Source organism: Bufo gargarizans, chromosome 3 (assembly GCF_014858855.1).
Source record: "Bufo gargarizans isolate SCDJY-AF-19 chromosome 3, ASM1485885v1, whole genome shotgun sequence".
In the NCBI taxonomy this organism is placed as follows: domain Eukaryota; kingdom Metazoa; phylum Chordata; class Amphibia; order Anura; family Bufonidae; genus Bufo; species Bufo gargarizans.
The window spans coordinates 45,034,171-45,048,637 of NC_058082.1; the positions used below are offsets into that span (position 1 = coordinate 45,034,171).

The 14,467-nt window shown below is 42.7% G+C and overlaps 1 protein-coding gene across 1 annotated transcript in view; it reads left to right on the plus strand.

The window, feature by feature from the left end:
• The first annotated feature begins 10,126 nt into the window (after positions 1 to 10,126).
• Positions 10,127 to 14,467, plus strand: part of PLEKHB1 (pleckstrin homology domain containing B1) — a 42,784-nt gene continuing 38,443 nt past the window's right edge. Inside the window, exon 1 of the mRNA XM_044286301.1 lies at positions 10,127 to 10,230. The gene's annotated coding sequence lies outside the window, so the exon portion shown is untranslated. The remainder of the gene's footprint in view (positions 10,231 to 14,467) is intronic.

The following is a 14,467-nucleotide window of genomic DNA, read 5'->3' on the forward strand; positions in this document are numbered from 1 at the left end:
CTCCTGATCTGCAGCCGCCTATTAATAACCCCTTATTACGGTATTATGCGTGGCCCCAGGATGGGCCTGTAATCTGTGCTCTACCTGACCAGGGTCTTCAGTTATGGGTGAATGGTCACTAACCATGACCCAAATCCCTATGTCCATCCCAGTGCTTAAAGGGCCTTTCCAGGACCCAGCAGACCCATACTCTCTTGCCTGCAGAAGAACGTTTCCAGTACACTTACCACCTCTAAGCGGCGTGGATCGGCCGCTCTGGTGAGGTGCTGTGGATGGGACCAGAACTATTGCTCTCCCTGGTGCATGCGCAGATGAGGTGGATTCAGGATTTGTGCATGCAGCAGGGAGACTAATAATTTTGGCCCCATTCAAAGCACCTCTCCCATTCTTGGTTGTGGACGAGACCTGCCCATCCATAGACCAGGCCGGAAACCGGGTATTCAGACTGAAGGACGTGATTTCCAAAGATGGCCTTCATGTAACGGGTTCCAGAGTGGCCGATCAACAGAAATTCGAGATGGTAAATGTACTGGAAACTTTCTTCTGCAGGCAGGATACAGATAATTCGGGGACTCACTGGGCTTCAGAAGACCCCTTTAAGAGCCACTACTGACATGTCCATCAAGGTCAATATTTCTCAAGACTAAACTCGAGATCTGTACAGGATAAGTAATGTATGTATACAGTGACTACACCAGCAGAATAGTGAGTGCAGCTCTGGAGGATAATACAGGATGGAACTCAGGATCCAGTACTGGATAAGTAATGTATGTACACAGTGACTACACCAGCAGAATAGTGAGTGCAGCTCTGGATATATACCAGGATGTAACTCAGGATCAGTACACAATCAGTAATGTAATGTATGTACACAGTGACTACACCAGCAGAATAGTGAGTGCAGCTCTGGAGTATAATACAGGATGGTAACTCAGGATCAGTACAGGATAAGTAATGTATTACACAGTGACTCCACCAGCAAATAGTGAGTGCAGCTCTGGAGTATAATACAGGATGTAACTCAGGATCAGTACAGGATAAGTAATGTATGTACACAGTGACTACACCAGCAGAATAGTGAGTGCAGCTCTGGAGTATAATACAGGATGTAACTCAGGATCAGTACAGGATAAGTAATGTATGTACACAGTGACTCCACCAGCAGAATAGTGAGTGCAGCTCTGGAGTATAATACAGGATGTAACTCAGGATCAGTACAGGATAAGTAATGTATGTACACAGTGACTACACCAGCAGAATAGTGAGTGCAGCTCTGGAGTATAATACAGGATGTAACTCAGGATCAGTACAGGATAAGTAATGTATGTACACAGTGACTACACCAGCAGAATAGTGAGTGCAGCTCTGGAGTATAATACAGGATGTAACTCAGGATCAGTACAGGATAAGTAATGTATGTACACAGTGACTACACCAGCAGAATAGTGAGTGCAGCTCTGGAGTATAATACAGGATGTAACTCAGGATCAGTACAGGATAAGTAATGTATGTACACAGTGACTACACCAGCAGAATAGTGAGTGCAGCTCTGGAGTATAATACAGGATGTAACTCAGGATCAGTACAGGATAAGTAATGTATGTACACAGTGACTGCACCAGCAGAATAGTGAGTGCAGCTCTGGAGTATAATACAGGATGTAACTCAGGATCAGTACAGGATAAGTAATGTATGTACACAGTGACTCACCAGCAGAATAGTGAGTGCAGCTCTGGAGTATAATACAGGATGTAACTCAGGATCAGTACAGGATAAGTAATGTAATGTATGTACACAGTGACTGCACCAGCAGAATAGTGAGTGCAGCTCTGGAGTATAATACAGGATGTAACTCAGGATCAGTACAGGATAAGTAATGTAATGTATGTACACAGTGACTACACCAGCAGAATAGTGAGTGCAGCTCTGGAGTATAATACAGGATGTAACTCAGGATCAGTACAGGATAAGTAATGTAATGTATGTACACAGTGACTGCACCAGCAGAATAGTGAGTGCAGCTCTGGAGTATAATACAGGATGTAACTCAGGATCAGTACAGGATAAGTAATGTATGTACACAGTGACTGCACCAGCAGAATAGTGAGTCCAGCTCTGGGGTATAATACAGGATGTAACTCAGGATCAGTACAGGATAAGTAATGTATGTACACAGTGACTGCACCAGCAGAATAGTGAGTGCAGCTCTGGAGTATAATACAGGATGTAACTCAGGATCAGTACAGGATAAGTAATGTATGTACACAGTGACTGCACCAGCAGAATAGTGAGTGCAGCTCTGGAGTATAATACAGGATGTAACTCAGGATCAGTACAGGATAAGTAATGTATGTACACAGTGACTGCACTAGCAGAATAGTGAGTGCAGCTCTGGAGTATAATACAGGATGTAACTCAGGATCAGTACAGGATAAGTAATGTATGTACACAGTGACTGCACCAGCAGAATAGTGAGTGCAGCTCTGGAGTATAATACAGGATGTAACTCAGGATCAGTACAGGATAAGTAATGTATGTACACAGTGACTGCACCAGCAGAATAGTGAGTGCAGCTCTGGAGTATAATACAGGATGTAACTCAGGATCAGTACAGGATAAGTAATGTATGTACACAGTGACTGCACCAGCAGAATAGTGAGTGCAGCTCTGGAGTATAATACAGGATGTAACTCAGGATCAGTACAGGATAAGTAATGTATGTACACAGTGACTGCACCAGCAGAATAGTGAGTGCAGCTCTGGAGTATAATACAGGATGTAACTCAGGATCAGTACAGGATAAGTAATGTAATGTATGTACACAGTGACTGCACCAGCAGAATAGTGAGTGCAGCTCTGGAGTATAATACAGGATGTAACTCAGGATCAGTACAGGATAAGTAATGTATGTACACAGTGACTGCACCAGCAGAATAGTGAGTGCAGCTCTGGAGAATAATACAGGATGTAACTCAGGATCAGTACAGGATAAGTAATGTATGTACACAGTGACTGCACCAGCAGAATAGTGAGTGCAGCTCTGGAGTATAATACAGGATGTAACTCAGGATCAGTACAGGATAAGTAATGTATGTATGTACACAGTGACTCCACCAGCAGAATAGTGAGTGCAGCTCTGGAGTATAATACAGGATGTAACTCAGGATCAGTACAGGATAAGTAATGTATGTACACAGTGACTGCACCAGCAGAATAGTGAGTGCAGCTCTGGAGTATAATACAGGATGTAACTCAGGATCAGTACAGGATAAGTAATGTATGTACACAGTGACTCCACCAGCAGAATAGTGAGTGCAGCTCTGGAGTATAATACAGGATGTAACTCAGGATCAGTACAGGATAAGTAATGTAATGTATGTACACAGTGACTCCACCAGCAGAATAGTGAGTGCAGCTCTGGAGTATAATACAGGATGTAACTCAGGATCAGTACAGGATAAGTAATGTATGTACACAGTGACTCCACCAGCAGAATAGTGAGTGCAGCTCTGGAGTATAATACAGGATGTAACTCAGGATCAGTACAGGATAAGTAATGTATGTACACAGTGACTGCACCAGCAGAATAGTGAGTGCAGCTCTGGAGTATAATACAGGATGTAACTCAGGATCAGTACAGGATAAGTAATGTATGTATGTACACAGTGACTCCACCAGCAGAATAGTGAGTGCAGCTCTGGAGTATAATACAGGATGTAACTCAGGATCAGTACAGGATAAGTAATGTATGTACACAGTGACTGCACCAGCAGAATAGTGAGTACAGCTCTGGAGTATAATACAGGATGTAACTCAGGATCAGTACAGGATAAGTAATGTATGTACACAGTGACTGCACCAGCAGAATAGTGAGTGCAGCTCTGGAGTATAATACAGGATGTAACTCAGGATCAGTACAGGATAAGTAATGTAATGTATGTACACAGTGACTGCACCAGCAGAATAGTGAGTGCAGCTCTGGAGTATAATACAGGATGTAACTCAGGATCAGTACAGGATAAGTAATGTATGTACACAGTGACTGCACCAGCAGAATAGTGAGTGCAGCTCTGGAGTATAATACAGGATGTAACTCAGGATCAGTACAGGATAAGTAATGTAATGTATGTACACAGTGACTCCACCAGCAGAATAGTGAGTGCAGCTCTGGAGTATAATACAGGATGTAACTCAGGATCAGTACAGGATAAGTAATGTATGTACACAGTGACTGCACCAGCAGAATAGTGAGTGCAGCTCTGGAGTATAATACAGGATGTAACTCAGGATCAGTACAGGATAAGTAATGTATGTACACAGTGACTCCACCAGCAGAATAGTGAGTGCAGCTCTGGAGTATAATACAGGATGTAACTCAGGATCAGTACAGGATAAGTAATGTATGTACACAGTGACTCCACCAGCAGAATAGTGAGTGCAGCTCTGGAGTATAATACAGGATGTAACTCAGGATCAGTACAGGATAAGTAATGTATGTACACAGTGACTCCACCAGCAGAATAGTGAGTGCAGCTCTGGAGTATAATACAGGATGTAACTCAGGATCAGTACAGGATAAGTAATGTAATGTATGTACACAGTGACTGCACCAGCAGAATAGTGAGTGCAGCTCTGGAGTATAATACAGGATGTAACTCAGGATCAGTACAGGATAAGTAATGTATGTACACAGTGACTGCACCAGCAGAATAGTGAGTGCAGCTCTGGAGTATAATACAGGATGTAACATCAGGATCAGTACAGGATAAGTAATGTATGTACACAGTGACTGCACCAGCAGAATAGTGAGTGCAGCTCTGGAGTATAATACAGGATGTAACTCAGGATCAGTACAGGATAAGTAATGTATGTACACAGTGACTCCACCAGCAGAATAGTGAGTGCAGCTCTGGAGTATAATACAGGATGTAACTCAGGATCAGTACAGGATAAGTAATGTATGTACACAGTGACTCCACCAGCAGAATAGTGAGTGCAGCTCTGGAGTATAATACAGGATGTAACTCAGGATCAGTACAGGATAAGTAATGTAATGTATGTCCACAGTGACTCCTCCAGCAGAATAGTGAGTGCAGCTCTCGAGTATAATACAGGATGTAACTCAGGATCAGTACAGGATAAGTAATGTATGTCACAGTGACTGCACCAGCAGAATAGTGAGTGCAGCTCTGGAGTATAATACAGGATGTAACTCAGGATCAGTACAGGATAAGTAATGTAATGTATGTACACAGTGACTGCACCAGCAGAATAGTGAGTGCAGCTCTGGAGTACAATACAGGATGTAACTCAGGATCAGTACAGGATAAGTAATGTATGTACACAGTGACTCCTCCAGCAGAATAGTGAGTGCAGCTCTGGAGTATAATACAGGATGTAACTCAGGATCAGTACAGGATAAGTAATGTAATGTATGTACACAGTGACTGCACCAGCAGAATAGTGAGTCCAGCTCTGGGGTATAATACAGGATGTAACTCAGGATCAGTACAGGATAAGTAATGTAATGTATGTACACAGTGACTACACCAGCAGAATAGTGAGTGCAGCTCTGGAGTATAATACAGGATGTAACTCAGGATCAGTACAGGATAAGTAATGTAATGTATGTACACAGTGACTGCACCAGCAGAATAGTGAGTCCAGCTCTGGGTATAATACAGGATGTAACTCAGGATCAGTACAGGATAAGTAATGTATGTACACAGTGACTGCACCAGCAGAATAGTGAGTCCAGCTCTGGGGTATAATACAGGATGTAACTCAGGATCAGTACAGGATAAGTAATGTATGTACACAGTGACTGCACCAGCAGAATAGTGAGTGCAACTCTGGAGTATAATACAGGATGTAACTCAGGATCAGTACAGGATAAGTAATGTAATGTATGTACACAGTGACTACACTAGCAGAATAGTGAGTGCAGCTCTGGAGTATAATACAGGATGTAACTCAGGATCAGTACAGGATAAGTAATGTATGTTACACAGTGACTCCTCCAGCAGAATAGTGAGTGCAACTCTGGAGTATAATACAGGATGTAACTCAGGATCAGTACAGGATAAGTAATGTAATGTATGTTCACAGTGACTGCACTAGCAGAATAGTGAATTTAGCTCTGGAGTATAATACAGGATGTAACTCAGGATCAGTGCAGGATAAGTAATGTATGTACACAGTGACTGCACCAGCAGAATAGTGAGTGCAGCTCTGGAGTATAATACAGGATGTAACTACGGATCAGTACAGGATAAGTAATGTAATGTATGTACACAGTGACTCCACCAGCAGAATAGTGAGTGCACCTCTGGAGTATAATACAGGATGTAACTCAGGATCAGTACAGGATAAGTAATGTATGTACACAGTGACTGCACCAGCAGAATAGTGAGTACAGCTCTGGAGTATAATACAGGATGTAACTCAGGATCAGTACAGGATAAGTAATGTAATGTATGTACACAGTGACTGCACCAGCAGAATAGTGAGTGCAGCTCTGGAATATAATACAGGATGTAACTCCGGATCAGTACAGGATAAGTAATGTAATGTATGTACACAGTGACTGCACTAGCAGAATAGTGAGTGCAGCTCTGGAGTATAATACAGGATGTAACTCAGGATCAGTACAGGATAAGTAATGTATGTACACAGTGACTGCACCAGCAGAATAGTGAGTGCAGCTCTGGAGTATAATACAGGATGTAACTCAGGATCAGTACAGGATAAGTAATGTAATGTATGTACACAGTGACTACACCAGCAGAATAGTGAGTGCAGCTCTGGAGTATAATACAGGATGTAACTCAGGATCAGTACAGGATAAGTAATGTATGTACACAGTGACTGCACCAGCAGAATAGTGAGTGCAGCTCTGGAGTATAATACAGGATGTAACTCAGGATCAGTACAGGATAAGTAATGTATGTACACAGTGACTCCACCAGCAGAATAGTGAGTGCAGCTCTGGAGTATAATACAGGATGTAACTCAGGATCAGTACAGGATAAGTAATGTAATGTATGTACACAGTGACTACACCAGCAGAATAGTGAGTGCAGCTCTGGAGTATAATACAGGATGTAACTCAGGATCAGTACAGGATAAGTAATGTATGTACACAGTGACTGCACCAGCAGAATAGTGAGTGCAGCTCTGGAGTATAATACAGGATGTAACTCAGGATCAGTACAGGATAAGTAATGTAATGTATGTACACAGTGACTGCACCAGCAGAATAGTGAGTGCAGCTCTGGAGTATAATACAGGATGTAACTCAGGATCAGTACAGGATAAGTAATGTATGTACACAGTGACTGCACCAGCAGAATAGTGAGTCCAGCTCTGGGGTATAATACAGGATGTAACACAGGATCAGTACAGGATAAGTAATGTATGTACACAGTGACTGCACCAGCAGAATAGTGAGTGCAGCTCTGGAGTATAATACGGGATGTAACTCAGGATCAGTACAGGATAAGTAATGTATGTACACAGTGACTCCACCAGCAGAATAGTGAGTGCAGCTCTGGAGTATAATACAGGATGTAACTCAGGATCAGTACAGGATAAGTAATGTATGTACACAGTGACTCCACCAGCAGAATAGTGAGTGCAGCTCTGGAGTATAATACAGGATGTAACTCAGGATCAGTACAGGATAAGTAATGTAATGTATGTCCACAGTGACTCCTCCAGCAGAATAGTGAGTGCAGCTCTCGAGTATAATACAGGATGTAACTCAGGATCAGTACAGGATAAGTAATGTATGTTCACAGTGACTGCACCAGCAGAATAGTGAGTGCAGCTCTGGAGTATAATACAGGATGTAACTCAGGATCAGTACAGGATAAGTAATGTAATGTATGTACACAGTGACTGCACCAGCAGAATAGTGAGTGCAGCTCTGGAGTACAATACAGGATGTAACTCAGGATCAGTACAGGATAAGTAATGTATGTACACAGTGACTCCTCCAGCAGAATAGTGAGTGCAGCTCTGGAGTATAATACAGGATGTAACTCAGGATCAGTACAGGATAAGTAATGTAATGTATGTACACAGTGACTGCACCAGCAGAATAGTGAGTCCAGCTCTGGGGTATAATACAGGATGTAACTCAGGATCAGTACAGGATAAGTAATGTAATGTATGTACACAGTGACTACACCAGCAGAATAGTGAGTGCAGCTCTGGAGTATAATACAGGATGTAACTCAGGATCAGTACAGGATAAGTAATGTAATGTATGTACACAGTGACTGCACCAGCAGAATAGTGAGTCCAGCTCTGGGGTATAATACAGGATGTAACTCAGGATCAGTACAGGATAAGTAATGTATGTACACAGTGACTGCACCAGCAGAATAGTGAGTCCAGCTCTGGGGTATAATACAGGATGTAACTCAGGATCAGTACAGGATAAGTAATGTATGTACACAGTGACTGCACCAGCAGAATAGTGAGTGCAACTCTGGAGTATAATACAGGATGTAACTCAGGATCAGTACAGGATAAGTAATGTAATGTATGTACACAGTGACTACACTAGCAGAATAGTGAGTGCAGCTCTGGAGTATAATACAGGATGTAACTCAGGATCAGTACAGGATAAGTAATGTATGTACACAGTGACTCCTCCAGCAGAATAGTGAGTGCAACTCTGGAGTATAATACAGGATGTAACTCAGGATCAGTACAGGATAAGTAATGTAATGTATGTTCACAGTGACTGCACTAGCAGAATAGTGAATTTAGCTCTGGAGTATAATACAGGATGTAACTCAGGATCAGTGCAGGATAAGTAATGTATGTACACAGTGACTGCACCAGCAGAATAGTGAGTGCAGCTCTGGAGTATAATACAGGATGTAACTACGGATCAGTACAGGATAAGTAATGTAATGTATGTACACAGTGACTCCACCAGCAGAATAGTGAGTGCACCTCTGGAGTATAATACAGGATGTAACTCAGGATCAGTACAGGATAAGTAATGTATGTACACAGTGACTGCACCAGCAGAATAGTGAGTACAGCTCTGGAGTATAATACAGGATGTAACTCAGGATCAGTACAGGATAAGTAATGTAATGTATGTACACAGTGACTGCACCAGCAGAATAGTGAGTGCAGCTCTGGAATATAATACAGGATGTAACTCCGGATCAGTACAGGATAAGTAATGTAATGTATGTACACAGTGACTGCACTAGCAGAATAGTGAGTGCAGCTCTGGAGTATAATACAGGATGTAACTCAGGATCAGTACAGGATAAGTAATGTATGTACACAGTGACTGCACCAGCAGAATAGTGAGTGCAGCTCTGGAGTATAATACAGGATGTAACTCAGGATCAGTACAGGATAAGTAATGTATGTACACAGTGATTGCACCAGCAGAATAGTGAGTGCAGCTCTGGAGTATAATACAGGATGTAACTCAGGATCAGTATGGGATAAGTAATGTATGTACACAGTGACTATATACTGTATATAAAATGGTAGTTTGTTCTGATCCATTTGCTCTTTCTCTCTTCTCCTTCAGATAATTGGGGAGGACATGGTAATTTTTAGGCCTTCTGTGCACAGGTTAAAGAAAATGACATAAGCTCCAGACTATTATACTGGAATATCCAGTTATACAAGATTAGAAAAAATAGTTGTTTTCCTTCACGCCGTCCATGTGTTGCATCTGGAAGTGCAGTTTGCCTCCTCTGCAGTCAGTGACCTGTGACGGGTGTCAAGCTGTTTGTGGAAGAAAGCAGTCATGTTTTTCTAATCCTGTAAACCCCTATAAATATGCATCTCCTGTGCACCCCTCTGGCAGGACTTCCTGCTACTTGTAGTCCCACATCAGTCCCTGAGCCAAGTGCCCCTTATATATCCAGCTCTGCACTAATTCCCCTGGTGCTGTCATTACTCGTAGATTACACGGAATAAGAGGATCAGCCCGGTGCTCCCTGTCCACACAAGTGTCACCGGATGCCGCCTCTTCTGGAACAGTCCAGAGCTGTGCCCTGCAGCATGCTGGGAGGGGTAGTCCGGAGGATGGAACACTCCATTTACATCAGGTCACCTGGTGCAAGGTGTTGACTAAAACTCCCAACATGCACTGCGTAATCCTACCTGAAGCTTCTTGTATTTAAATACCCTAGATACGTCTTAAAGACTGAAGATACAGCGAAGACAAGAGGCTGCAGAACACAGGTAGGTGCAGCTCATGGGGGTGCAAGGGGTCATATGAGGGGGTCGGCATACAAAACCTGCTCTATGCCACTGTGTCTTAAATGGACATTACACCTGCTATTGCTCCCTGTTATCAGTCATTCCAGGGTGGGGAGAGGATGACTCTAATGTCATTCAGGGGGTAAGTAGCAGTAAGCATGTAGACCCCTGACGGCCACCTCATCACCGCGACTTTAGGTCGCACATCATCTGACTGATATCAGCGTTCCTCATATAACACTGTTATAAAATGCTGAATTTAGGGTTACCAGCCCTTTAAATAGATTTCTTCCACTGGTGGAGAACTACAAGTTTCAGTATTGCCTCGTCAAACATAACCTAACACTACCGACCTCAGAATTTTTTTTTAAAGGGGTATTCTGGTTTTAATTTTTTTAAAATGTATTTGTTTATATAATAGGAAATTATACAATTTACAAATATTCATGTATTTAAAATTCTGCTTACTTACCTTTCCTATATCAGGTTGTTGACCACAATCTGCATAGTAGAATGGTTTAGCCCATGAATCGGTCAGTCCCATGTAATGTATCCATGGCCTGAAACTGGAACATGCCATCCATCATGTGACACCCCCCCCCCCCCCCGCCACAATAACATTTATTAAGCAACAGTGTTACATGACATACATGTGCTGCGTCTGCACACGGGATACATGGGATAACTACTCTATTTTTTAATCCTATAAGATGCACTTTTTCTCCCCAAAGTGGGAGAGGGGAATGTCAGTGCGTCTTAAGAGACAAATACTAATATGCTGTGTCCTGTGAACAGCATGAGGACATTGGCGCTCTCTGTGACCTCACACCGTGCGATGTTGGGTCACAGCACTGGGCGGCAGGAAGAGAGATGAATCTCAGTAACAGTGGTATTATGAAGTCTGATTAACATTAGGAGTCTGATCTGAGTTTTTTGGGGGGCTCTGATCTGAGGTCTGATTAACACTGGGGGTCTGATCTGAGGTCTGTAACATTGGGGGTCTGATCTGAGGGCTGAATAACACTGAGGGTCTGATAACATTGGGGGTCTGATCTAAGGTCTGATTAACATTGGGGGGGGGGGGTCTGGTCTGAGGTCTGATTAACATTGGGGGTCTGATCTGAGGTCTGATTAACATTGCATTGAGGGTCTGATTAATATTGGGGGCTTTATCTGAGATCTGATTAACATTGGGGGTGTGATCTGAGGTATGATTAACATTGGGGGGTCTGATATGAGGTCTGATTAACATTGGGGGTCTGATCTGAGATCTGATTAACATTGGGAGTCTTATTTGAGATCTGATTAACATTGCAGGTCTGATCTGAGGTCTGATTAACATTGGGGGTCTTATCTGAGGTCTGATTATCATTTAGGGGTCTGATCTGAGGTCTGATTAACATTGGGAGTCTTATCTGAGGTCTGATTAACATTGAGGGTCTGATCTGAGGTCTGATTAACATTGCATTGATGGTCTGATCAAAGGTCTGATTAGTATTGGGGGTCTGATCTGAAGTCTGATTAACATTGGGGGTCTGATCTAAGGTCTGATTAACATTGGGGGCTTTATCCAAGGTCTGATTAACATTAGGGGTCTGATCTGAGGTCTGATGAACATTGGGGCCTTATCTGAGGTCTGATGAACATTGGGGGTCTGATCTGAGATCTGATTAACATTGGGAGTCTTATCTGAGGTCTTATTAACATTGCAGGTCTGATCTGAGGTCTGAATAACATTGGGGGTCTTATCTGAGGTCTTATTAACATTGTGGGTCTCATCTGAGGTCTGATTAACATTGGGGGTCTGATCTGAGGTCTGATTAACATTACGGGTCTGATCTAAGGTCTGATGAACATTGGGGCCTTATCTGAGGTCTGATAAACATTGGGAGTCTTAACTAAGGTCTTATTAACATTTCAGGTCTGATCTGAGGTCTGATTAACATTGGGGGTCTAATCTGAGGTCTGATTAACATTGGGGGGTCTGATCTGAGGTCTGATTAACATTGGGGGGTCTGATCTGAGGTCTGATTAACATTGGGGGTCTTATCTGAGGTCTGATTAACATTGGGGGTCTGATATGAGGTCTGATTAACATTGCATTGATGATCTGATCCGAGGTCTGATTAGTATTGGGGGTCTGATCTGAGGTCTGATTAACATTGGGGGCTTTATCTGAGGTCTGATTAACATTACGGGTCTGATCTGAGGTCTGATGAACATTTGGGCCTTATCTGAGGTCTGATTAACATTAGGGGTCTGATCTGAGGTCTGATTAACATTGGGGGTCTGATCTGAGGTCTGATTAACATTTAGGGTCTTATCTGAGGTCTGATGAACATTGGGGTCTTATCTGAGGTCTGATGAACATTGGGGTCTGATCTGAGGTCTGATTAACATTGTATTGAGGGTCTGATCAAAGATCTGATTAGTATTGGGGGTCTGATCTGAGGTCTGATTAACATTGGGGGTCTGATCAGAGGTCTGATTAACATTGGGGGTCTTATCGGAGGTCTGATGAACATTGCGGCCTTATCTGAGGTCTGATAAACATTGGGAGTCTTATCTGAGGTCTTATTAACATTGCAGGTCTGATCTGAGGTCTGATTAACATTGGGGGTCTCATCTGGGGTATGATTAACATTGGGGGGTCTGATCTGAGGTCTGATTAACATTGCATTGATGGTCTGAATCGAGGTCTAAATTAACATTGGGGGTCTGATCTGAGGTCTGATTAACATTGAGGGTCTTATCTGAGGTCTGATGAACATTGGGGTCTTATCTGAGGTCTGATTAACATTGAGGGGTCTGATCTGAGGTCTGATTAACATTTTAACGATGCGACAATGGGTCTTTCATCATGTTATTGTCTGTCACATGTTGTTCCCGTGTGATGTGTGCGACACATGAGAGTAAAGTATATGAGGTCTGATTAACATTGGGGGTCTGATCTGAGATCTGATTAACATTGGGAGTCTTATCTGAGATCTGATTAACATTGCAGGTCTGATCTGAGGTCTGATTAACATTGGGGGTCTTATCTGAGGTCTGATTATCATTTAGGGGTCTGATCTGAGGTCTGATTAACATTGGGGGTCTTATCTGAGGTCTGATTAACATTGAGGGTCTGATCTGAGGTCTGATTAACATTGCATTGATGGTCTGATCAAAGGTCTGATTAGTATTGGGGGTCTGATCTGAAGTCTGATTAACATTGAGGGTCTGATCTAAGGTCTGATTAACATTGGGGGCTTTATCCGAGGTCTGATTAACATTAGGGGTCTGATCTGAGGTCTGATGAACATTGGGGCCTTATCTGAGGTCTGATGAACATTGGGGGTCTGATCTGAGATCTGATTAACATTGGGAGTCTTATCTGAGGTCTTATTAACATTGCAGGTCTGATCTGAGGTCTGAATAACATTGGGGGTCTTATCTGAGGTCTTATTAACATTGTGGGTCTCATCTGAGGTCTGATTAACATTGTGGGGTCTGATCTGAGTCTGATTAACATTGGGGGTCTGATCTGAGGTCTGATTAACATTACGGGTCTGATCTGAAGTCTGATGAACATTGGGGCCTTATCTGAGGTCTGATAAACATTGGGAGTCTTAACTAAGGTCTTATTAACATTGCAGGTCTGATCTGAGGTCTGATTAACATTGGGGGTCTAATCTGAGGTCTGATTAACATTGGGGGGTCTGATCTGAGGTCTGATTAACATTGGGGGTCTTATCTGAGGTCTGATTAACATTGGGGTCTGATCTGAGGTCTGATTAACATTGCATTGATGGTCTGATCCGAGGTCTGATTAGTATTGGGGGTCTGATCTGAGGTCTGATTAACATTGGGGGCTTTATCTGAGGTCTGATTAACATTACGGGTCTGATCTGAGGTCTGATGAACATTTGGGCCTTATCTGAGGTCTGATTTACATTAGGGGTCTGATCTGAGGTCTGATTAACATTGGGAGTCTTATCTGAGATCTGATTAACATTGCAGGTCTGATCTGAGGTCTGATTAACATTGTATTGGGGGTCTGATCAAAGATCTGATTAACATTGGGGGTCTTATCGGAGGTCTGATGAACATTGGGGCCTTATCTGAGGTCTGATAAACATTGGGAGTCTTATCTGAGGTCTTATTAACATTGCAGGTCTGATCTGAGGTCTGATTAACATTGGGGGTCTCATCTGAGGTATGATTAACATTGGGGGGT